This window comes from Oreochromis niloticus, linkage group LG15 (genome assembly GCF_001858045.2).
Source record: "Oreochromis niloticus isolate F11D_XX linkage group LG15, O_niloticus_UMD_NMBU, whole genome shotgun sequence".
Classification (NCBI taxonomy): domain Eukaryota; kingdom Metazoa; phylum Chordata; class Actinopteri; order Cichliformes; family Cichlidae; genus Oreochromis; species Oreochromis niloticus.
This window is the reverse complement of record NC_031980.2, coordinates 26,548,770-26,575,463: the sequence shown is the minus strand read 5'-3', so window position 1 is coordinate 26,575,463 and position 26,694 is coordinate 26,548,770.

Here is a 26,694-nt window from a genome sequence, read left to right as displayed (position 1 = left end):
TTCAGAGTGTTCTGGCATAGATCACACACCTCCTAGGAGAGGTCGTATCTTCTCTTGCTGATATATGGTATAGCAAACACACGTATATCTGTTTGAGTCTAAGAGCCTTTTGTTTAGATGGACGGCTCTGGGGAGTCTTCCTGGGGTCACAGTTTGACCCCACACACACACATACACACACACACACACACACACACAAGGTATTCTTTGTTCACATGTATACCTATGTAAAGAGGTCATATGTTAATGAACCTATGCATATTCATGTAACCACAATAAAAGAGCAGTGTTACGGGAGAGCGGACGAGAGCAACTGGGGTCAAGCGAAGGAACGGCGCCTGCCCAGTTCTCTCCCGTGCACGTGAAACATAAAGAATGTTGCCTACTCGTGTCTTGCTTGCTGTGTAATCACATTGCCTTCAACGTTCCAGCGAATAGGTTTAAGCTACAAACCTATCACACACAAGCAGAGAAATGTGAGAGAAAAGGCACCTTTTAAGGAACGCCTTGTTTGAAAAAAAAGAAAGAAAAAGAAAAGCTAAGCTCCATTGAACACACATAAAATTAACCAGCCTACAACCACACACACACGCAATGAAAAGCAGCTTACACTCATGAACATGTGAAGATTTTTCAGCAAGGTTGAAGCAGGGAAACTTAAAATACACTTGTTGTTAAATGGTGAAGTTTATCCACTACTAACAAATAAACTATCTGGGTTGCAGGACAACAATTTAACTTTTAAAAAAAAAAGAAAGAAAGAAAGAAAAGAAAGAGACTGGTATGACCAACCAGTGATGAAACAATAAATTTTGTGGTTAAGATAGTCAAATTGTGAGATGTTTTCTGCTGATTGAACAACACTAGTGAGTTACTGAAGGAAGGAAAATTCTCTTTTGTGAGTTTAAACATGATCTTAAGAATTTAAACATGTATCTGTTGTCCTGTCAACTTGGTGGGCTATGAGTGATTATATCGTGAGAAAAAAAAGGGGGGGGGGGAGAAAGCTGACACAGGGCCTGACCCGGTGTTTCTCCCCTCTCTTTATAACACAGCCAACACAACATCATTTTCCTGTTCGTCTGTTTTTGTTTTGTTTTTTGTTTTTTCTCTTTATGCTTGATTACAGGCTGCTTTGCCGGCCCTGGAAGCTGAGGCTGACCTGGACTCCTGCTCTCCCCTCTACCATCTTTGACGTGACCCTGACCAAACGCTGCAGCAGCTGGACCCACAACAACAACCTGAAAATGTCAACAGTGCTGCAGGAAAGTGATCTCATGCAGCGGAGACGGAGAGCGCTAAACCTAAGGCCCATTTCACTACACGGGGGAAAATTCTCAGACAGCTTCAGCTGACAGAGCTGTGACGAGACGCCCACTAAGCCCGAATGAAAAGTGGGGCCGAGCAACAGAATGCTGACCTTGATAACTCTCCATTAACACTGTGCAGGGCAGTGACGGACCAACACAGATGATCGGGCAGCAGAGAAAAGGGCGTGACAGAGACAGAAGGAGCTACTGAGGTCAAAAGGCACCTCAGAATGGACAAAACACAGAACACGATGCAGGTTTCACCTGCGGTCAGCGAGCATGGACACTGGAGAAAGGACTGCCCCAATTGGGGCCAGAACCAGGATGGACAGAACTTTGAGCAGCAGCAGCAATGGTCACAAGCAGACTGAAAAGGAGGAGGGCAGGACCCCGGGGCACGCTTCAGGCTGTGGTTTACCCAAGACACCAGAACAGGAAAGTGATGAACACACACAAACACACACACATATCTGCACACACACTGACTCAGTATGAAGTGATACACACACATGAATACATGTGCACTCGTTGATTGAGTGAGAAATGATACGCACACCTAAATCGAAATGCTGATTCACTGAGAAGTGATCCACACACAAATACACATGCACACGCTCGTGCAAAGAAGAGTGATACACACATATGCTCATGCAATGAAGAATGCTTTGCTAACAAATGCTTATGCTGATACGCAAAATGCTGCACACAAACATCCAAATACAGAATCTGTTACAAGAAGCCATTGATTACTTAGAATGCGTCTTATGTCCCTCAGAGGGCACTTATGTACATTTAAGAAATAAAGTCTAAAATTCTCTGCTTATGAAAACAATGTCTGTGTCTGGGGAGGGACTGAAAATGATGACGTGACTGCATGCCACAGGATGTCTGTTTATGGCTCAAGGCCTCGACTGAATTGTTTTCTGTGCTTCACACAGACCTGATGAGGAGCAGTGGTACAGAGTGAAAATGATGAACTAACGGTGTAAGTTTTATTTTGGAGCGCCGCATTTTCTGTGATTGAGACTTGATTCAAGGAGGAACAAAAGGTGCTACAGCACCTGAGGTTCTCATTCCCACACAATATTTTCCCAGGAGGAAGCAAAAACTTTCCTGTGAATTCCTGGTTGATTTTTGGGTTTTGCTTAGCACGAGGTTTATTTTATCAGTGAGGTTTGGATTGTTTTCTTTCTCTAAGAGAGAGAGAGACGGTTTTATGCTTGGACATGTCTGGAACTGGCCCTACTATTTGTTATTTTATTAGTATTTTATTGGTCACGTTTGTTTTTGCTTTTGTTACAATGCACTGAGATAAGAAATCTGAGAGGTGTGATCCACCGGTGGTGATATTTTGTGAGTTCATGATTTAACAATCAGCTCTTTAAACCAGGCCTGAGAGATTGAAATTTAAAGTGCTATGAAATATTCTTACTGGAAACAGTCGCAAAGTGTGCTTCTCCATGATTATAATGAGCTTGGGAGAAAATTCACTTATATGGGACACTGATCACATGAGATGGTAAGTCCTGAGTCTAAAAGGATTGCAGCGAGTCAATCCAGTCCAAAATAACAAGGAATTGTTTTCCTTTAAAATGATGGCGTCATCTTGCTGGTGATGGATGCTCGAATAGGTTGCGTGTGAGACTCCATTATCAGCAATATCTGGTATGAACGTGTGTGAATGAATGCATGTGACTGGACTGTGATGGACTGACGATGTAGACTACAAGTTTTGACTGACTTGATACTGAAACAAAAACTGCACCGATCTTAGGATTAGTGAATGTCCTCAAACAATTCACCCAGCTGGTAAGAGAAGGGCGGATGCTTAGTTTTGTTTTGTTTTGCAGGAGCAGGAGGATAAGAGAGACTGGAGGGGGAGACTGTAGCTTAACATGAAAGTGTGGAGCTGCAGACTTAACCCTTTGGTTGCTAATTTTGAGTTACTGATGTTTGTATTAAGAAAATGGTGCTTTATTAGCTGTGTTTTGATTAGGGTATCACATTATATTGTTGGGAATGTCAAATGCTACAGTGGAGAAAACTTTTGATATCACTCATGACTGGAATATGTTACTGTAGCAGGCCACTGTAAAAAGTTATCAGTTATCAGTGGTGCTTGTGGGATAGAGAAAGAAACACTTCCAGACTGAAACTGTGAGAAGAACAATGACCTCATCCCCCATTGACTGTACAAATAAAGATGTATTTTTTAATTGTTAATTATCTCACGAGTCGCTGTTACTACCATCAGCCACCACGCGGACAAGTTCTTTGTTTACAGATGATTTATTCCAAGTTCCCCAACAGGATAGCTCATTTTCATCATCGTGAGAACTAATTAAAATAAAGTCAATTATATTTAGAAACATCACCGTATCTTAAACGTAAAAATATAATGCTACTCTAGCTTTTCTCACATATTTAGTGAAATTAAATAACTGAAACCATCATGTGACATGGTTTGCAATAACACTGTTATCAAAATAAACCCAGCAAATAAAAGTGTAGAAACACAAATGCCTGTTTATCATGGTTTCATGGAAACTCAAATTAACAGAGATACAATAAAGACACCTCAATACCTGCCATAGCGTTCTTCGCAGCTGCATTTCATCTCATAAAGGTAGGTTAATAAATTGGATGTAACTTAACCACAATACTTAAACATTTTTTATAAACTTGAGTCCAGCTTGAAGGCGGTGATATGGCAAAACCTGCAGTACATGCTTTACTTGCTATGTGTCACTAAAAAGTCCATGCTGAGCATTACTTCCGCTCCACCAAGTTTCAAAAGAAAATCCTGCAATTAAAGGAAAATCGTTTCTAACAAATACAATGAAGAACATTAAAATAATTCACTGTCAGGTATAGCTATGATTTTGACGACAGAGATTAGCTGCTTAATTTTGCTTTGCCCTGCCTACTTAGAAACCTGACACCGGGTTATTTGCATACTTTTTTTTTTTTTTTGCCTGTCCTGTTTGGCTCTTTTGCCATCAGAATTATTGTCTAAAGGCGAAGAAAGATGCCCAATGGATTTACTTTACCAAATGGACCATCCCAGTCTTGCCGTAATGGTCTATTTGATTCACCTTTTATTGTTTATTTTATTTTATTTTCACTTGCTAAATACGGGACAGACTTAACTGGGGAAAAGAAAAGGGAGAAAGAAAGAGGGAAAGAAAAAACAGCGGGGAAGAGGGATGGGGATAAAGGGCAAAAAACAAAAACCAACAAAATAAGCAGACAAAAAATACATATATCAATCACCTGGATCACCTGTTGAGAAAGAAAAAAAAGAAAACAAGCAGAAGAAAAAAAAGAGCAACATAATAAACAACATCACGATGATCTATGGGAATATAACAGTAAATACTAAATATTAAACATTATTGTGCAGCACGTAAGATCGACAGCGCACAGTGTGCTTTGAGGTAGGAGCCAAAAAGGGTGTAGTTTGTGTGTGTGAGCACCCGTGTGTACACCTGTGAGCATGAACGCGCTTGTATTTAAAAGGTTCCTTCATGTAATGATCTGCTAGAGGGTGTGGGGAGCCACAGCCCCGTCATCCAGGGCATGAAGCAGGTATGGAGGAGATCAAAACTCCAGACATCCAGAGGCCCTCAGAACACAAGAGACCAAGGAAGACCAACAGAGGGGCAGCCGCGCCACTATCCCAGAAAGAGCTGAGGAGAGCCCCAGATGAAGGGTCACTCAGCAGCCGCGGAGCAGAAGCCAGGGGGGTTGCAGTGACGTGCCCGTGAGCTCCGCCGGCAGCCAGCTGTGCCAGAGTGACCGAGCCCCAGGCCGAGAGGCTGAGGGCACCCCACCCCTGAAGTGGCCCGAGCGAGCCCCAGGCTCCAGGCCCTGACAAGCAGCCACCAAGGAGTGAGCCGGTGTGTACCTGGACGCCCACCCCCGGACACAAAGAACCACCGACGCACCGATATCTGAGGGCGTCTGCCACTGGCAGGGGAAGTGGTGGGGGAGATAGGCCTCCATACCTTGGAGGGCCTGAGATGTCCCTAGAGAGGTGGCGTCTGATACCCAACCTGACATATAGACACAGACATACAGGCACACACAGATACAGACATCCATTCCCACCATCATGCTCTCATATGCAATTACTCAACACTCACCCAACGTGGAGATAGACTGTACACACAATCACACTCCCCAAGCGTACTCTATACCCCAGGTCTAGGTACCCTTGCCCCTGGAGGGGGAAACTGCACCCAGACCCAGGTAGTGTTACCCTTTTCCCTGGAGTGGAGAGAAGCAGACTGCCCTGACTCAGCAGCAGCAGGGAGGCCCCACATTCCAGACCCCAATCGGACGGCCAACTCCTCCTCCCAGCCCCCCCGCTCCAACAGGCTGCAGAGAACGGGATGTGTGAAGACTCCAAACCTCCCTCTGCCCGCTCATATGTAGTGTTGATGCATGTGTGTTCTAAGGTGCATTTAAAACCCAGGAGGGCATGGAGCTACCTGCCAGAGAGCAGCAGGTAAGCAGATAGCCCCTCCTGATGGCCCTCAATGTCTACATGTATTTAAAATTATTATTTGTTATTTGCATACTAACAGTGATTAGTTGTTTAGCTGCGGGGAGGGTGAGGTAGGGTTCACTGCTGAGTGCAGAGCACGGAGGGAAAGAGCGAACGTGACGTGAAACATATCATCTCATTTGTGCCTTTTCCAGCAGATTTTTCAGCTACTGTAGTAAATGTCCATATTCAGTTGGTTGGTAATCTATTATTTTCTGTCTCAACTTCTAAAAGTTTGATTTAAGGGGGTGGGACGTTTGTTTAAGGGGGCATTGCTCCCTCTTGCCCCAGCGTATAGCCGGCCCGGTACTGACTAGTGACAACAGTCAAGATTACTCAGCTATTTGTGCACATCACTAGTAAAGATCCCACAGTAATAATATGCATGAACAGGTGATAGTTGGTCAACAGTGCTTATTTGTGAAAACATCTCACTTTGATGATAACGTTGTTTTAACATTATCTTAAAAGATGAACCTTGAATAACTAGTTATTTTAAACTTTCCTAGTAGTTTTTCACAAATAGAGAATACCCTGTCTATTCTCCACCTATTCTCATACGAATTTCTCAGCTGTCTCTTGGATATCATGTAACTTTGACAACATCTAGCTAAATTTAATATTTGTGATTTGGAAAATTTCTATCACAGCACTTGCTTTTGAAAGTTTATTCTTTGGCCATCTTGCTTGAGCCATCTGACATTTTGTGAAGAAATTATTAGCCACCACTTCCGCACTATGACTCTTGGGATAGGGCAGACCTCAAAGGATAAACCTAACCTGTCCTTTGAACTCAGACAAAAAAAAGGCCAAATTTGTGGGCAACATTTGGAGGAGTCCTCTAATTTGGACAGCCTTGTTCTTCTCACTGTGACACAATTGGCCTTCAAATGTGGCCTTTGAATAGGGTGACCAACCGTCCTCTTTTTTTGCGCTTGCTGACTTGTAAAAGCCTATATGACACTTTTTATTTCGCCATTCATCAACCGCACAGAGAAGAAATTGTTTCAATATGTTAAAGTTTTCTTTAAGCAAACAGTATTATTAAAGTTCTTCACGACTGGGCCAAGTGTCCTCTTTTTTGGAAATGAAAATATGGTCACCCTACTTTGAAGGATTCAGCCCCTGACTTGGGACACAACCTGAGTAATCCCGCCCCTGGTGGTACATACTGAGGTAGAGAAACATTCTGAGCGTTCAAGTCTAAGCTCATGGTTAATGAAACTTTGACTTACAGACAACTCTCCACACAGATTGCTGCACAGATCTGCTACAGCAGAAATGTAGCAAACGTCACGTGTAAATGTCATGATCCTGAGTCCATGACTCAGTGATTTTGTGTTTGTGTATTTATTGTTATTATTTTCATTATTATTTGTGGGCTGTTTTGGGATGGTTTGTGTTTTGGGATTTTAGATACTGGGTTTCTGGGTTTGTGCTCCCTCTGTTGGTCCCTGGTGTTAGTGTTCCCCTGTCTCGTCGGGTTAATCAGGTCCAGCTGTGTCTCCCACCTGTGTGTGATTTCCCAGTGTCCCTTTGTGTATTTATAGTGTGTGTTTCCCTCAGTTCCTCGTTGCGTTGTCTGTGTTCATCCTGTGTCACCCTGCGTACTCTGCATTTCTCCGTGAATCCCCTGCGTGTTCTCCCTGCTGTCCTCCCTCCATGTTCAGGTTTGCTACTCCTTGGTTTAGTTTCTCCCAGTTTAGTTCATCCTTAGTTCTGTTTTGCCATGCCCACTTTATGTTCAGTATTCTTAATAAACCACCCTCACATCTGAATAAGTGATGCATTTGAGTCCTCCTTCCACACATCACACGGCTGCTGCCCCAAGCCGTGACAGTAAAAAGAAAATCAAATGGAAAGCTGAGTGACCTGTAAGTGATGACTTGTCTGTACTTTGAGCAACCATTAATGCATGCTTCACATTTATTTACATAAACAGGGGTGCACATTAGTGGTCCGCAGGTGCACATTTGCTGTCAAAATAAAAGATGTGCACCAGATAAGGAGTTGCAACACGCGTTTGCGTACATAAGATTTTCTGGAGGAGGACAGACATTTGTTTAGAACTCTTAAACTGGGCGGAAACACCAAATATTGAACCCGGTTCTTTTATTCTTCTAACTGGACAGAGAAGACGCGTGTCCTTACTTAAGCAAGATCACGTCATCATTTTTAAAAGAATTCTTTATGATTTTGGACTGGATAGACTCGCTGCAATACTTTTAAACAGGGACTTACAATCTGATCGGGTCCCCCATAGGTAGCCTTTTCCTGAGCCCATTGTAATCTGGAAAAGCTCACCTTATATTTGCCCTCAGGAAAATATTTTACAGCACTGTTAATTCCAATCTTGCAGGCCTGCTTAGAACAAAAAAAAATGAGAGAGAGCTGATTATTAAATCATCAAAACACAAAACATCATCACCATACGGGTGACACCTGACAGGTTTTTCTAAGTGCACTATTATATATAAAATATTAGGCCTATTTCACAACATGTCCAAACTTTAACTGGTTTCTCTTAAAAATGGAAAACAAACCAGAAAAGCTTTTGCTCCCAATAAAACAATATAATGTAGGCATTAGAACTTCCGATACCATGAGATTCAGTGCTATTGTCACTGCCTGTAGCTTTAATTAATTGCTTATGCTTATCTGGTCTGCACTCAGACTTAAGTGTCACTACCTCTGTTCATTTTCCTCTCATTGTATTTACTGGTTGCCCACAAGTGCTCCAGCGTCCTGGAGAGTCTGGGGTCCACTGGCATATTTTCACCTGCTAAATACACAGAGAATTTTGTTAGCAGCTGCACAGTTCACACAACACTAATGTTCACCATTAACCACTACCTAAACACATCATGGTGATGTTTCATCACTAGATTATAAATTTCTTTTCCAGGTCTGCACTACTGCACCCATTTTAGTCACAGACCCAACCACTTTATTTAATTATCCTGTACAATGCTGTCATGTATTTTATCCAAGCAATTCTTCTCATATAGTCAAAAATATGTCTCTCTGTGCAAACTTCACTCATACACCCAAAACAGGAAACTCAGTTTTTGTTTTTTTAGTCTTCACCCATTCAACCCTCTGTTTTAATCTATTCACTTGTGAAACCAAATCATCTTTCCCTAATCTAAGAACACTCAACTAATTTGCATATTGACTTATAGCTCAGCAAGTTGGTGTGACAACAGAAATGCATATTCAAAATGTTACCACAAAATTGATTTTTTTTTTCATAAAGTAATCACTTGTTTTGCTCAGTCAGCAAAAGACCTCTCACAATTTTCTATTTCAAAACTAAATTTATTGCCTGATCACTGGTTGGTCATACCAGTCTCTTTTCCTTTTCCCAAAAGTCAACCTGTTGTCCTGCAACTTGGAGAGTTATTTCTCAGCGATGGATAACCTCAGCATTTGATAGCAAGTGTCTGTTAAATCTACACTATTTAGCATTTATGTGATATAATAATAATAAACTTTATTTATAAAGCACACTAAAAAACCAAGGGTATACCAAGGTGCTTGACAAAAATAAAATAGGAAAAAGGAGATGGGAGGGAAAAGAGAAAGGACCTGGCACGTATCAATTATAAAACCTTGACAATCATAAGATATAAAAGTAGTTCACAAGCATAACGGATAAAAATGTACCAACGCACACCAAGTGTTAACTAGGTGGAAAGGCAAGATTAAAGAAATAAGTCTTCAGCCGTGATTTAAACAGAGGCAGAGAGTCAGACGCCCGGATAGACGCAGGAAGGTTGTTCCATAAGACCGGGGCAGCTACAGCAAACGCACGGTCACCGCGAGACTTCAGCCGAGAACGAGGTTGCTCCAGAAGAATTTGGGTAGCAGATCTAAGTGCTCTGACAGGAGTGTGTAACCTGAGAAGCTCATTGAGGTAGCTCGGCACCAAATTATTAATGGTTTTGTAGGTGAAAAGTAATATTTTAAATTGAATACGGTATTTAATTGGAAGCCAGTGCAAGCCAGCAAGAACAGGAGTGATGGAAGAAAACTTCCTGCTACCTGTCAAAAGGCGTGCCGCTGCATTCTGGACAGTCTGCAATCTAACGAGAAGGGTGGAGGAAAGGCCAATGTAAAGAGAGTTGCAGTAGTCCAACCTGGAAGTCACGAATGCGTGAATGAGTTTTTCCAGGTCATTGTGCGGAATGTAGCGCTTAGCCTTAGAAATGAGGCGCAGCTGATTAAAACTAGACCTCACAACAGCAGACACTTGCTTGTCAAATTTAAGCGAGCTATCCAGTAGTATGCCCAAATTACTGGCATAATCAGAAGGAGAGCTAGCAAAAGGCATCAGAGCAGCACACAGTTGGTCGCGGGGGATTTTACTATCAAACACCACGATCTCCGTTTTCTTTTCGTTCAGGACAAGAGAATTACTCTTGAACCAATCTTTAACCTCACACATGCATTCACGAAAATAGTGAAAAGACATAGCAAGATCATCAGTAATCTCAAAATAAATCTGTATATCATCAGCATAGCAATGAAAGGCAATATTATACTTCTCAAAAATTGCTCCAAGAGGGAGCAGATATAGCGAAAAGAGAATAGGGCCTAATACAGATCCTTGAGGCACACCACAGCGTACAGGTACCGAGGAAGATGAGAAGTTGCCCAAATTAACCGAAAAAGACCTGTCAGCGAGATAAGATTTAAACCAGTTGAGGGCAGTGCCTCTTATACCCACAGTATGCTCAAGTCTTAGTAGAAGAATGTTATGATCAACCATATCAAAAGCAGAGGAAAGGTCCAATAAAACCAGGACCACAGAGCGTCCAGAGTCAGTGCTTACAAGAAGGTCATTGAGAACTCTAAGCAAGGCCGTTTCAGTGCTGTGCCGTGGCTTAAAGGCAGACTGAAATTTCTCTGCAATGTTGTTCGCGTCTAGGTACGCCTGAAGCTGAGAGAGAACTAGTCGCTCCAGGATCTTGGACAGAAACGGAAGCTTAGAGATTGGCCTATAGTTCAAAAGATCATAACAATCAAGATTCTTTTTTTTCAGAATAGGCTGGACTACAGCATGCTTAAAGGCCAATGGGACAGATCCAGAGAGTAGAGAAAAATTCATTAGGAATAAAATGCTCGGTCCAATTACATCAAAGCAGCCCTTAACAATGCGTGATGGGAGAATATCAAACACAGCATTGGTGTTTTTCAGTTAATCAACCAGCTGCTTCAGAGTCGAAAGCGACACGGGCTCAAATTGATGAAAAGTTGAATTACACTCAGAGGAAAAGACGGGATAAGAGGCAGAAGAAGAGGAAAGCTTAAGGGATGAAACCTTATCTAAAAAAAGAATTTGAAAACGCTCACAAAGAGCTTGTGAATACAGTAAAGGCATATCAGGACAGGGATTAACAACAGAATTAAAAATTTTAAATAGCATACGGGGGTTGTGACCATTAGCCAAAATGACTTTGGAAAGAAAAGATGCCTTAGCCATTCTAGCAGCAGTTTGAAACTGTGAACGGCTGGTCCGTAACATATCATAAGAAACCTGAAGTTTATCTTTTTTCCACCTCCTCTCATCACGGCGACAGACACGTCGTAAGGCACGTGTAGTATCATTTAGCCAGCAATGAGAGTAGGTTCTAGGGCGCTTCATTTTGATGGGAGCAACAGAATCAAGAATAAAAGAACAAACAGATAACAGGATATTAGCACAACCATCAATCGAACAGAGAGAACAGTCGTCAGGTACAGCCAAATCAGAGGTAGATGAAAATAATGATAGCAAAGTATCAGCATAACCATCAGATGAGCGAACTGAGCAACAGTCAGGAATTATAGGCGCCAAATCTAAAAAAGACACAGCAAACTTTGACACAGCTTCAGAGCTGAGTACGTGTAGCGGACGAGAAAGAGCTCCAGGGTGCAGTCCAGCGGCAGATAAGCCAATATCAAAGGAAATTAGAAAATGATCTGAAATCCCAGCGTCATTTATATCCTTAATACAAATATCCAGGCCATACGTAAAAACCAAGTCCAAAGTATGGCCTTTAACGTGGGTTGGTTCATATATATTAGCATTCATGAGTGTAAGCTGGTCTTCATTGCATGTATGGGTTTGTATTCAGATTAATGCATGCATATTGGCGTGGAGCTGTGGATTCAAACTGTCTCCCCCAGCTCCTGATTCTCTCCAAAAAGAATTTCACATGTTTCTATTTGTGTATGTATGTTTTCTATTCATTTATGTAATTATTAGTTTATTTATTTCTTTATTTCTTTATTTATTTTACTTATTTTATTTACCTTTCTGTTGCGAAGCTCTGGAGACTTCCTCAACCTCCACAAGTCGGTCAGCCTCAATTTTCAACCCAATTGTCATATGCTCTCACTTTAACAACACCAGCCTTCATTTCGCACCCATGTCCTTGTCTCCTCACTTCTCACAGCTGTCAGAGGCCCAATGAGCAGTTTATCCTTCTCTGTTCATTCTCTCTTCCTCTTCTCAGTCTCTTATTTTGCCGCCTAACTCCCAGCATGGTAAATGTGAAACTCAAGTCCATTCACACACAATGATATCACTGGTGAACTTCCCAGCTTGTGATTAAGAGTGCATGCTTCCATCCACGATGGTATTTGTACATGCTGCTGGACCCTTCAGAGTTTTATGTCACTGCTGCTGTCTGTTCACCTGCTATTAACTCTTGAAGTCGACGCTGTTGCTCTGGAGCTGCCTTTTGTCTTCAGGAAGAGATTGACCATCCTTGGAGCTTCTTCTCAGGATAAGAACAGGATGAGAGGGGAAGCTGTGTAATTTTCAGCCAAAACCTGGCCTGTTTGTCATTCCAATTATGTTAATCTGTCATTTTGTTCTGGCCGCTGTGCTCATGGAGGAGGTTGAGCCGTCCATCACCTGTACTAACACACTAAGACATTTATTTAATATCATTTTCATTCTCTGATCCTTCTATCTACATTTTAAAACGTCTCTATCTCTCACTCATTGCACTCACCCAGTCTCCTTCAGACTGCATGCAGACACTTTCACTTCCTGTCACATACACACCCACACAGTGGTTTTCATACACACACACTCTTCACATCACTGCATTTCCTCAGTTTCTACACCCTAATCAAACTCTTGTTACAATGTTCACACACCATATGCTGTACCCTCTGTAATTCTACTCACTTTCAATGTAAAAAGTGCACCCTCAGCCATCGCACAAACTGAACCGCTTCACACAAGTATATACTAGCGGCTTTAGACTTGCAACCATGCACAATGAACAAACAGCCAATTACACAAACACGATCAACACAATTGCACACAAACACAAGCGCCGTGGGTCCCTCGTGGGTTTCTTGGCGTCCAACGCCCGGGTCCAACCTCCTATGCCCACGTCAAGAATTTACTATAAGGGCTCAAGTCCCCCGAGGTCCAACCCCTGCCACCCAAACAACGTGAACTTTCGTCCCTGAGGAAGAAAGTGATCTGCTCACATCATCAATTTACTAGAAGGGCTCAAGTCCCCCTAGGTCCAACCTCTGCTGGCCAAACAACAGACCACTGGTAATTAATGGGGTGCAAATCCCAAGGAAATACCCTTCTGGCACCCAGTTCCACCGGATCCGCTCCTGCATCCAGGAGAGGTGGCTTGCCAAAACTGCACTTCGCGTTCTCTTACTAGGATCAAATTCTGTAACTTTGACTAAAACCGTTTTACGGCCGAGGTCCAACCTCTCCTTGCCTGTTGTCAAATTTATTATACTTCCACGGCAACACGTGAAGACAACTTTGCACAGACACTTAAAATAACTTTGCAGCAGACTTAAACATCAACCTGCAGTTCTTAGCAAAAATCTTTTGTTCTAATGTTTCAACACTACTGAGCCAATTTAACAGTGAAGATCGTTAACTCAGCGAACAGATAATTTAGAATTCATCCAATACGCACACTTTGATTTAACAGGTGCTGCTTACCTTTAAATTCTATTCGACCGGTCCTCTGTTTGCCTCATTTCACGATTCCACTTTGGGCCGAATTTGTCCTCTCAGCCATAAAAGAAACCAGGCGGAAACACCAAATATTGAACCCGGCTCTTTTATTCTTCTAACTAGACAGAGAAGACGTGACTCAGTGTGGTCAAAGTATTTATAATCATTTTATTCAATCATTACTGTCCGGAAAGGGGATGTGCACGGTGCTAAGCATCTGCAGATCTGAAGCATTACAGGCCGGATGTGTATAATATAGTCTGCTCCCTCCTCCTCATGTTATTTTGGTACTCTGTTCGACTTATAGGTCATACACAGTTTCGATCAAAACAACTTCTTTACCTCTGCCCTTACTTAATGTGTGTGTGTGTGTTAGTGATGTGTCAGTCGCGAACGAAACGGCTCTTAGAGCCGACTCTTTGAAGTGATCGACGCGAGCCAGCTCCGTGGGTTTTTTTTTCTTTCTCTCACCCTCTCTCTCGCACTTTTTTTCTGCTTCACTCCGCACGCGAGCCTTGTGCTTTGCGGTGGGAAGGGGGGGGTGGTTACACTCACAGTAGCACAGGAACAGAGCGGGAGGGAGAGACAGAGAAAGAGAGCCAGGGACAACAACGTCACATTAGAAAGGTATAGTAATCATCCACAACTATTTTCAGTTGCGGATGATAAAGGATTCAGAAAGTTTATTCATGCAGGCCCATATGACAAAGAATATGCATCTTCTTTTTGTTTTCATATTTTAATTTATATTTAATTGTGTTGTGGTTTGCAGTGTTTTGTGTTGTTTCACTTTAAACAACACAAACCCACTTTTTTTTTTACATTAGTAATTCCTTTTGTGCATAATTTTATATTATTGTTAATAATAAATTAATTAAAGCAACAAAACAACCTGAAGAGCTGGCTGGGAGCCAAAAGAGCCGGCTCTTTTTAGTGAGCCGAGCCGAAAGAGCCGGTTCTCTAAAAAGATCCAGAAATCCCATCACTAGTGTGTGTGTGTTGCTGGTGGGGTGATTACGTGCGCTACACTCTGCCTAATTCCGCTTTTCCTGTCTGTACATCTGCATCCTGTTCTTAGCATACTGCCTCTGCGCCTCTGCACAAAACTTACTGTTCTGCACAGTTTCAGTCTGGCTAACCAATTTACGACCTCTGACACAGTTTGTGATTCAAAGCTGGCCTACTTGTATACAGGCCTGTTACTAAAATACATAAAACAAAATACACAGCAAATAAGCACTAGAAAATGTATTTTTCCTTAACAATGTCGAAGAAGCAAGCTCCTTTAAGCAATTACTTTGGTGTTCCTCCACCTCCGAAGAAATGTCAGAAGGAGTCTGAACTGCAAAAGAACCGCGTATTCTCGGAAAAGTGGTTGCAGGAGGTGAGCTGGCTTCAAACAAATGATGAACGCACAGAGATTTGGTGCAGAAAATGCTGTGAAAATCCCACTCTAGCGGACAAAAACAGTGCCTTTTATATGCAGGCAAACGAGCGTTGCAACTTCTTATCTGGTGAGCGTCTTTTATTTTGACAGCGAATGCGCACCTGCGGACCAATTATGTGCACCCCTGTACATAAATCTGTTTAAACCCATATTCTGAATACACATTTGCAGATTTCTATAAATATTCCTGATTGCATACACATGCATCGAAATACACACACAGAGATGTCCACACAAATCAAAATGCACATATGCAAATTGAGACACACACAAATCCTTTGATAGCTCCATACCAGCATCCATCAAGATGATAAGTGACAGACGGTACAGCTCAGATTCATACTGAAATAGAATGAAATAGTTGTCCATCCTCAATGACCATTGCTCTCTCCTTATCCATTTTTTTCTAGTTTTTCATTTTGTTAGTGTCATTTAAACTACTTGCAGAATGAGTAGTGCCACAGGCCATTGAGGTTGTACTGGTAGATCAGCTCCACCCGGATGACCCATCCATACATGGGTCATCTAGTCAGAAGAGGCTTGCTATCACAGCCTCAAAAGTATGGAGGGCATAGCAGGAGATGGGCTATCACACAAGGGAAGTGGGACAGGACATCAACCCAGCAGCAGAACCAGTATTGTATTAACATTCATTTAGTGAGCCTTCAGGTGTACAATCAGAATCAGAAAGACTTTATTTATCCCCAAGGGGCAATTAAGATACAACAGAGCAGCATGACGTTGAAGATAAGGACAGGCCATAAACAGGCAATAAGAGTGAGATAATAAATACACAGAATATACAGTATATACACAGTTTTAAAATTACATAGTTTTAAAATTAAAGTGACTGAATAGGTGAATAAATAACTGTAAGTGACTAAAAGTGAGTAAAGTGACAGAGCTATATAAAAAGAGTGTAGAGCAGTTTATGTTTATTGGTGTGGGAAATGGTCTTATCGGCTGGAGTTAAAAAGCAGAGTGGCTTTGGGGACAAAGGTGGCTCTCCTCCTCTCAGTCCTGCAGGAAATGCAGCGGAGGCGTCGCCCAGAGGGGAGCCATTGAAATGCGGGGTGAAGAATGTGAGAGTGGTCATTGATGATTTTGGCTGCCTGTCTAAGGGCCTGTTGGTTGAAAACCTGTGCCAGAGTTCTGACAGGCAGGCCAATGATTTTAGAGCACACTGATGCAGTGTGCTGCAGTCTGTTCCTGTTCTGAAGGCTGAGGGAGTGGAACCAGCAGGTAATGAAGAAGGTCATGATGCTTTCCAGCAAGGCATAGTAAAAAGTCATCATGATGGGTGTGCTGATTCCAAAGGAGTTGAGTTTCCTAATGAGGCATAGGCGTTGGTTCCCAGGTATTTGTACTCCTCAACTACCTCCACTGGCTTCCCATGGATGGTGGTGGTGACTAAAGCAGCCAGATCCCTCTGCCTACTGGAGAAGGTCACCATCATCTCTTTGGTTTTGCTCATGTTCAGTTCAAGTTTGGAGCTGTCACACCACTCTACAAACTCCTGAAGAGCGGGCCTGTGGTGTTGTGAGGGGCCTGACAGCAGTGACAGGAGAACTGTCACTGCATCAGCATATTTCACCAGGTGAAAGTTGGGCTGTGTGGATCTGCAGTCATCGGTGTAGAGGATGAAGAATAGGGGGAAGTGCACAGAGCCCTGGGGGAGCCAGTGGAGGTGGAACAGAGACCGGAAAGAGAGTTGTTGACCCGAACTTTCTGAGTCCTGTTGGTCAAAAAGTCCAATATCCACAGGATTAGCTGATCATCCAGGTGAAATCGGGAGGAAAATTTAGTGGCCAGGATATGAGGCTGCAGAGCGTTGAACGCTGATGAGAAATCAGCAAACAGAAGTCTGGCGGAGGAGTCAGGGAGCTCCAGATGTTTGTGGATGGAGTCCAAGATGTCGGTCATGTCGAGTGTCGAAAACAAGTCCAAAAATCACAAAAATGATTAAAAGGACAAAGGAAAAGAATACAAATATACCAAGTAGACGGTGAAAAACAACAACGAAAAGAGCATTAAAGTTAGAAAAAGAACGCAAAACTGCTCAGCTGACTGGCCGGTCGACCGCACGAGCAGCGACCCGGAAATACCTGAAATCTCTGCTGACTGACAGAGCTATATACAACATGTCTTGTAGGTCACCCAGACTTCTAAAGAACTCCACTGACTTGCCATAAATGCCTTGTTAGGTAGCAGGACCCACTGTCAGATCTTATGCTCCTGCAGTGGGCTCTGGGTTCTATGGTACAACACAAAGCCTGATATTAGCCTGATACTCGGTGTTGGAGAGCTTCGTGTTCATTGCAGCTGTGTGCTGGGGGAGTGGGGTGAAGACAGCTGATGCCAACAGACTGAAAAAAATAATTAGAAAGGCTGGTTCTGTCCTGGGTGTCAGACTTGAGAACCTGGAGGAGGTGTCTGAGAGGAGAATGCTAAAAAAGGTTCTTTCTATCATGGACAACCCCTCCCACCCCATGCACGCCCCCATGATGGACCATCGGAGCAAACGCAGCAAAAGACTCATTGCCCCGAAATGCGGAACTGACCGCCACAGGAAATCCTTTGTACCGGTGGCAATAAGACTGTATAACTCTTCCTCACTCTGTAGGTGATTCTCCTGAGACTATTACCTATGTTATTCTGTTCCCTCCCAGACCGTGCAATATTACCCAAGAGTACTTATTGAACATTTGTTTTCATCCCCCCATCATATGCTGCTACTCCCTTTATTCTATTGCACAATACTTTGTCACTTTCTAGAACCGCCTGCACTGATAGTTAAGTTATTTATTCACCAGGATATAGTTATATATATATTACTTTGTTAGTGCAAGACATAGTATCGGATAACTCTATCCTACTGTATATTACTGTACACTATTCTTATTGTATATATTGTATATCTTATATCTATTTCATCTGTTTCTCTGTCTCTCCTGCTGCTTTAAGCATGTACATGACAAAAGAATTTCCCTCGGGATAAATAAAGTTGTTCTTATTCTTATTCTTATTATGTAGCCATAATGAGCAAGCTGTTAATAGATGACAAAGGCATGCTTCTGACTGTTCCTAATTTATCATTGACCTAAACCCATATAGGCCACAGTCTGTACAGGAGCTCACTCATGCCCTGATCCACATCTTAAAAGAGGACAACATGCACCGTGTCATAAGAAGCATATCTAGACATCATAGAAGTGAATAGGCACACGGGGCCCTGTGAAGTAGTCAGACTCGAGCATCAAGGAAGGTTGTAGGAAGCAGACTGCGCAGACATTTCGGGTTTCCAGAGGTGAGCAATTTATTTACAGTGAACTCCATTTAATGTGTAACTTAAAACTTCCCCCCAAAGTAACTCAATTAACAAAACTCAACAGTACATGGATCTGGTAACACAGCTCACCTCTCCTCTCTCATCTGAATCTGACAGAGACTGGCTTTAAATAGGGCCATCAATTTCCCTTTAATTAGCCCGGCCAGTACCACTCACTTGAACTGAGGGATCTAAAACTCTACACAGATGATTAAAAAAGACACAAAACCTCCTCACAGTTCTAATTAGCACATTTACACAACTAAATGGCTGTATTAACAAAAAGAAAAAGATTCAACAAATCCCTTTAGACCTTTACACAAACAAAAGGAAGCATTTCTATGGACAAAGAAACCCCTCCACTTCGTTCGACCTGCTGATGTCATGTGTGACATCATCAGGACTTTAAAATGAGGAAATGCTAGGCGGGCGTTTCCCCACACCTGACCCACATGAAGACCAAAAAGAAAGAACAAAGTAAGTATGAACAAATGACTTAATCTGTAACATAAAAAATATAAAGAAACATGTAACTGAGTATTTGCCTTAATTTGCAGAATGTTTGATTTGCCGGCAACAGAACATTTACACAAACAAACCCGGGATAGTGAGTGCAGCAATGTTACTTGACAAATAGCAAATCATAGCAAATAAATAGAAACATAATAATGTGCATAATGTGCAAAAAAAAGTCAACACATATGGGACAAATGAAGAGCATTGCAACTGCTCATCCACTTTGTCACAGGCCCATACTCACTACTGAGCCACAATGACAGAAGAGACACAAACAAAATATAGCATAAAACAGTATCTGTCCATCCTTTTATTTGTGTTATAGTGAATGTTATGTGAGGCCTAATGTTAACATAAATTAAGGTTGACAGGTCTCTGTAAACATAATGTTACCAGTATGATCTAGTAAAGTATATAATGGATTGACTGCCGGCTAATGGCGGCTTGGTGTGAGTAGTGTTTTGGTGAGCTCCTACAGGGTCGATCTTTTTTTTAATAATTATTGGGCACTTTTTCTCTGACTCGACCCCAAGTGATATCTAACTCATTTTAAAATAGTACACTTTTTCATTTTGGTCACTAAAATGCCACCAAAGCCGACTAAAGGAGGAAGCTCGATCCGGCCTCACCTGCGGCCTGCTTCTCCTGACGAGCCCCTGACCTGACCTGAGTCGGGGACTGCGGCCCAGGCCGCAACCAGTAGCGATGTCGGCACTCTCAAAGCGGAGCTGCTTTCAGCTCTCTGTGAGGACTTTGCTGCTACACTTAAAACAGAGTTTCAAGGTATTCTAAAGTGGTGGCCAAGTTGGAGGATAAATGTGACGACTTGGAGTCCCAGTCCCGGCATCAAAACATTCGCATCGTTGGGGTTCCAGAAGACGACCCATTGTCGGCGTCCACGACTGCTATTTCACGGTTGCTTAAGGAGGCCTTTGACCTCGTCGAGGAGCCGCTGCTAGACCGTGCTCACCGTACTCTGGCCCTCAAGCCTAAAACAGGTGAGCGGCCCCGTCCCATTGTAGCAAGGCTACACTACTACACTGACTGTGTTAAAATCCTGTCGAGGGCAAGGGAGTTAATTTGAACAATATTTGAACAATATTTGGGAATTAAGGTGAACAATATAACCATCTCTGTTTCCCCCGACAACACCGCCAAGACAGCCCGAGCTCATGCGGCCTTCGCGGACTGTCAGCTCCGAGGAATCGAAGGGGTCTGGTTCGGCCTGCTCCACCCAGCCCAGCTGCGGATTACCCATGATGGGGTCACACAGGACTTTACCTCTCCAGAGGAGGCCGAAACTTACATAAAGACGATAACCAAGTGAGAAAAAAATATATATGTAAGGAACCGGTTTATACTTCACAGTTTGAGGAGTGTTTTTCTTCTTCTGGGGTAAGCTATTCTTTGATGTTCAAAAATGTATGAGTCAGTTTTAAAATGTTTGTCCCTTAAGGGGTTAATTTAAAAACAATATTTTCACTCAGGCATTCTTGGTTCCTGAGAGTAGTGCCTATCGTATATTTCCATTTTATACTATGCGTCCAGTTCTGCGGGGTTCACCCAACACTTAAAGGTGTTTTTGTGTTTCTTTGTTCCTATTGTGCTATTTAGCTGAAAGCATAACTTTGTCAATGACTCCCATAGGAGTCTGCACCGCTCCTTTGTTTTGGGAAGGACATAGCGCAAGCAAGGGAAGGGGGGGGGGTCTTTGCTTTTTGTTTTTCGTTCTGTTTTTTGTTTTTTGTTTTTTTTGGGGGGGGGGGGGGGGGGGTGTTGTTTTGGTTTCCTTTGGGAGGGGGGTGTCTACTTACTTCCGCTATAAATGACTGATCATATGTCCCGTGATATCCAAGCTTCATCAACTTCTTCCTCAGTCTGATTTTTAAGTTGGAACGTCAAAGACCTTAACAACCCGGTGAGGCGTTCGAAAATATTTTCACACTTGAAGCGTCTAAATCCAGATATAGTATTTTTACAAGAAACACATCTGCAGGATACACATCATTGTAAGCTCAGGTATTCATGGATTGGGGAGACCTTTCATTCAACCTTTAACTCTAAAGCCAGGGGAGTAGCTATTTTAATTAGTAAGAAGGTTCATTTTACAGTTTCCAAAACAATTGAGGATAAAAATGGTAGATTTCTTATAATTGCTGGTTGACTATTTCATATTCTTGTTTTGTTGGTCAATATTTATGCTCCAAATTTTGATAACCCTGATTTTACAAACAATCTATTTAGCACTCTTCCTTTTCTTGACACCCATTGTTTAATTCTTGATGGGGACTTAAACTGTGTAATGAACCCAACACTAGACCGCTCCTCACCTCGTGTCTTTACTCAGTCCTCTATGTCCAAATCAATCTCTGACTTCATGTCTCAGAATGGGTTTATAGATCCTTGGAGGACGTGTAATCCACAAACATAAAAGTTTTCCTTTTTCTCTCAGGTACACCAATCTTACTCCCGTATAGATTACTTTTTTGTTGATGGTTCTCTGATGCATAAAGTCACATCTTCTCAATACCACCCAATCGTTATATCAGACCATGCTCTGCTAAGCCTTGATATAAACTTCGTTGGTAGACCTTGCTCCTGCCCTTCTTGGAGGTTCAATACTTTCCTACTATCTGATGATTCATTCAACCAGTTCATTCTATCAGCAATCGATGACTTTCTTGCCTTTAATAAAAGCGATTCAGTCTCCTCCTCATTATTATGGGAAACACTGAAAGCATATCTGCATGGCCAGATTATCTCTTATTCAGCTAGTCAAAGGAGTTTGCAAAGAAAAGCGTCTGGACTTCTTTAAGTTGCTTGAAGACGTTTCACCTCTCATCCGAGAAGCTTCTTCAGTTCTAAGGTCAAATGGCCGAGAGTCCCAGATTTAAACCCAGTGGGAGTATCCCCCCAAGGAGGGACAAAGGACCCCCTGGTGATCCTCTAATCACATGTGCCAAGGTGTGAAAGCGGGTGTGGGACCTAATCAGCCAGGGTTTCGAAACACCTTGGCACATGTGATTAGAGGATCACCAGGGGGTCCTTTGTCCCTCCTTGGGGGGATACTCCCACTGGGTTTAAATCTGGGACTCTCGGCCATTTGACCTTAGAACTGAAGAAGCTTCTCGGATGAGAGGTGAAACGTCTTCAAGCAACTTAAAGAAGTCCAGACGCTTTTCTTTGCAAACTCCTTTGACTACGATGACCTGGATGACTGAGAACCTTCAGTCTTATTCAGCTAATCTTAACAAAAATTCCAGGGCCAAGGTAGCAGAAATTTCAGCAAAAATTCAGGATGTTGACAACCAAAATGCCATTAATCCATCACAGATGTTATTGAAGCAACGACAGGATTTACAGACTGAACTTGATCTCGTCACAACAGCTGACGCGGAACGTCTTTTGATTCGATCCCGTGTTACCTATTACAAGCATGATGAAAAGCCAAGTAGACTTCTGGCACAGCAACTGAAACATACAGCCAGCTCTCGCACAATTTCACAAGTTAAAGACCAGTCTGGCAATCTGGTTTCTGAACCTGTCTCTATTAGTGGGATTTTTAAGAGATTTTACTGCAATCTCCACAGCTCTGAATCACAGTCAGTTTCAGATGAGATGCTTGCCTTCCTCTGGAATTCTGACCTTCCCACAGTAAATAATCAGTTTCTGATAAGCTTGATGCTCCTATTAAAGTAGAGGAAATTTTTGCCTCAATCAAATGTATGCAGAGCGGTAAGGCCCCAGGCTCAGACGGATTTCCGGCTGAGTTTTTCAAAAAATTTAAAGACAAGTTAGCCCCTCTCCTTCTTGATGTATATAATGAATCACTGAGAAATGGCTGGCTGCCCCTCACTTTAACGCTGGCATCTATTTCAGTTTTACTGAAGAAAGGCAAAGACCCTACGGCCTGTGAGTCCTACAGGCCCCTGTCTCTTCTAAATGTAGATTTTAAGATTTTGGCAAAACTACTTGCAATTCGGCTCAAGGCCGTTCTTCCACAGATTATCTCACAGGAACAAAATGGATTCATCAAAGGCCGTCAGTTGTTCTTTAACACTCGTACAGTGCTAAGCACAATTTTTTCTGCTCATTGTCCCACCTCTCCTGAAGTGATCATTTCTCTAGATGCAGAGAAGGCCTTTGATCGGGTTGAATGGGATTACCTTTTTGCTGTACTGAATAGGTTTGGATTTGGAGAAAGGTTTGGGTCTTCGATCAAACTTCTTTATACATCCCCTCAGGCTTGTGTCATCACCAACTCTGTTCGATCTGATTATTTTCCACTATGCCGTGGCACTCGACAGGGGTGTCCTCTTTCTCCCAATTCAATTCAATTCAGTTTTATTTATATAGCGCCAAATCGCAACAGCAGTCGCCTCAAGGCGCTTTACACTCCCCTTCTCTTTGCTTTAGCCATAGAACCTCTTTCCATTGCACTGAAATCTCTCTCTTCCTTTCATGGAATTATCTGTGCAGGTGTTGAACTTAAGGTATCCCTGTACGCAGATGACCTTCTTTTGTATGTTGCTGACCCCATATGCAGTCTTCTTCCAATTTTATCTGTCTTGGAAAAATTCAGCTCTTTTTCTGGCTATAAAATTAATTTGCTCAAGAGTAAATGTTACGCTGTAAATGCTTTAGCGTTAGCACTTGAGCAATCTGGCATTTCTTTTAAGCTCAGCCCCTCGGGATTTAGGTACTTGGGAATTAATATTACATGAATTTTTGCCTTTACTGTTTTCTGAGAATTTTGCCCCCCTGGTCTCACAATTTGCATCAGATTTCCAGAGGTGGAATTCCCTCCCACTGTCACTAATTGGCAGGATTAATATTATCAAAATGAATGTGCTACCCAGATTTCTCGTTTTATGTCAGTGTATCCCCCTATTTCTGCCCAAACAGTTTTTTAAGTCCCTAGACCAGATGGTTTCTTCATTTTTGTGGAATGGAAGGGCCCCTAGACTAAGGCTCTCTTTATTACAACAGTTTACCTCTAATGGGGGTCTTTCCCTACCAAATTTTTTAATGTACTACTGGTCTTCGCATATTCATAAGCTGACCTACTGGCTAAATTCACCTAACCTGATTTGGTGTAAACTTGAAATTCAGTCAATTTCTCCATATTTTTCACCTGCCTACCTTATCTATTCAACATCTTCTGTTGCTTCAAATCCCATAGTGCTCTCTACACTTAAGATATGGTTTCAGTTCAGGTTGCATTTTAAATTCATATCCCCCTCTACCAGATTACCATTGTTAAGGATTCATCTATTTTCCCCTGCCACTACCAACGCCGCTTATTTGATGTGGCACGAAAGAGGCATAAAAACCATGAGAGCCCTTTACAAAGATGATGTCTTTCTTAGTTTCTCAGCGCTATCCTCAAAATTTAACCTACCTCCTTCTCACTTGTTTCTCTATTTGCAAATTAGACACTGTGTCTCATCACTGTTTCCAAATTTCCCAATTCACCCTGCTGACCCACCATGGGTTGACCTTCTGGTTGTCAGGCCTAATCAAAAATCACCTCTATTAAATATATATTGTATGCTTATGGCAACCGAATCGGACTCATCAGGTAAAATCAGAACTGCCTGGGAGTGTGAATTAGGAGTTGAACTGTTTGAATCATGGTGGGATAAGGTGAATCTCATCATACGTTCAAGTACACCATGTGCTAGGCTACAGCTTATACAGTAATAAACAGAGTCCATTTCTCAAAATCCCGTCTATCTAAAATTTTTCCTTCAATTATAGACCAATGTGACAGATGTCACACCTCCCCTTGCAATCTAAGCCATATGTTTTTCTTCTGGCCAAGTTTGATCAAATTTTGGAGTGATTTCTTTTCCGTACTTTCAGGGATTTTTGGAATTCAGATCTGAGAAGACCCTCTAATTGCCATATTTGGAGTTCCAAAGACCCCTCTTAATATATCTCCCCAGCAAACTGAGATCTTGGCTTTTTGTTCCCTTCTTGCTAGACGCTGTATTTTACTTCTTTGGAAATCTCCCACGCCTCCATCTGCATTGCAATGGCTTAATACTGTCCAGACATTTTTGAGGGTGGAGAAGATCTCCCTCACAGTGAAAGGTAGTTCTGCAAAAGTTATACACAGTTCCCTTTGTGGAATATCTCAAATCTTTTTCTTAGTATTTAGAACAATACAATTTACCCACCCTGCGACTACATTGAAGAGAATTTGACATTTACTCTTTTTTAAGGTAGGCATAGGATTTAAGCACCCCCCCTCCCCTTCTATTTTTCTTTTTTTTTTTATTGTATAATTTTAATTTTTGTTTTTTATTTTTATTTTACTTTATTTTATTTATTTATTCAATATTTTTTTCTAACTTACTTTTTTTTTCTTCATTTTTTTTTTCTTTTCTCAATTTTCTGTTCTCGTGTTGGTATGATGTTTTTTGTATTTTAATTTGTCTTTTGTTTAACAAGAAAAGTTAAAATGTTTGGGAAAGAAATGTTTGAGAAAATATGTCATGTAAGATGCATACAATGTATATAAGTTTGTATAATCTCTTGATAAACAAATTAAAAAAAAGTATAATGGATCTAAATGGAATTCATTATAATAACACAGTTAATAATAATGGATTGGATTTCATATAGCGCTTTTCAAGGCACCCAAAGCGCTTTACAATGCCACTATTCATTCACTCTCACACGCTGGTGGAGGCAAGCTACTGTTGTAGCCACAGCTGCCCTGGGGCAGACTGACAGAGGCGAGGTATATCGCGCCATCGGCCCCTCTGGCCAACACCAGTAGGCAGTAGGGTAAAGTGTCTTGCCCAACTACACAACGACCAGGACAGAGAGCCCGGGGATCGAACTGGCGATCTTCCGGTTGCAGATACTTTTCCCAACCCCCTGAGCCACGGTCGCCCCACAATAGTATTTCTTCACTAGCGGCTGGCAAGCCATCTCAACAAGCAATTTGCTTCAGTGACCTTCAGTGAAGGTCCAGTTTCAGCTCTCCCACCTTGTGTTATCGGCATTCTGAACAGAGGAGAAAAAAGGGCCAAAGAAACACAATTACACCGATTCTTTAAGTCTCCGATGTGTGGGAACCTAGCTTGCTTTAAGAGGTGCAATGATATGTTGTTGGTTGAGGAGAAACTCTCTCTCTTGTAGCCAGACCTTAACTGGCCCAACAACATGCAGGTGTGTGATAATGTGTCACACTCAGGTGCAGAGAATTGCAGAAACACTGAACTTTGGAACACAAAGCAAACCTGACACACGCACACACATGCTCATACACACAAGAAGAGGGAAAGAGAGAGAGAAAGAGGGGAAAAGGATGACTGCATTTAAACTTACAATTGTTTTTATTTTAAACTCCCACTTTTAAGACAGTGAAATGAAAAAGCTTTTTTGTGGCTGGCATAAATATATTTTATCTCAGTGTTGCTGTTCAAATTCATGATTCAGTTTCTTTGATGGGAACACGTGTGTTATGTGTTGGCTGAAAGAAAGTTGTTCCCATGTTCAATATATATTTAGTTTTCCTGTTGAGATATACTGTGTGTGTGT